Raw genomic sequence first — 212 nt, 5'->3', positions numbered from 1 at the left:
GGTGACGTGACTGGGATGACAATGCAACTGGGGCTGGTGGCGTGACCGGGGCTGGTGACACAGCCAGGGTTGGTGATGTGGCTGGGGCTGGCAATGCAGCCGGCGGGGCAATGCAACTGGGACTGGCAAAGCAACCAGGATGGCAATGCAACTGGGCTTGGTGATGCAACTGGGAACTGGCGATGCAACCAGGGTCGGTGACAGAGCAGGCA

The sequence above is a fragment of the Phaethon lepturus genome, unplaced genomic scaffold (genome assembly GCF_000687285.1).
Source record: "Phaethon lepturus isolate BGI_N335 unplaced genomic scaffold, ASM68728v1 scaffold43762, whole genome shotgun sequence".
NCBI lineage: Eukaryota > Metazoa > Chordata > Aves > Phaethontiformes > Phaethontidae > Phaethon > Phaethon lepturus.
Note: the sequence above shows the minus strand (reverse complement) of the source record.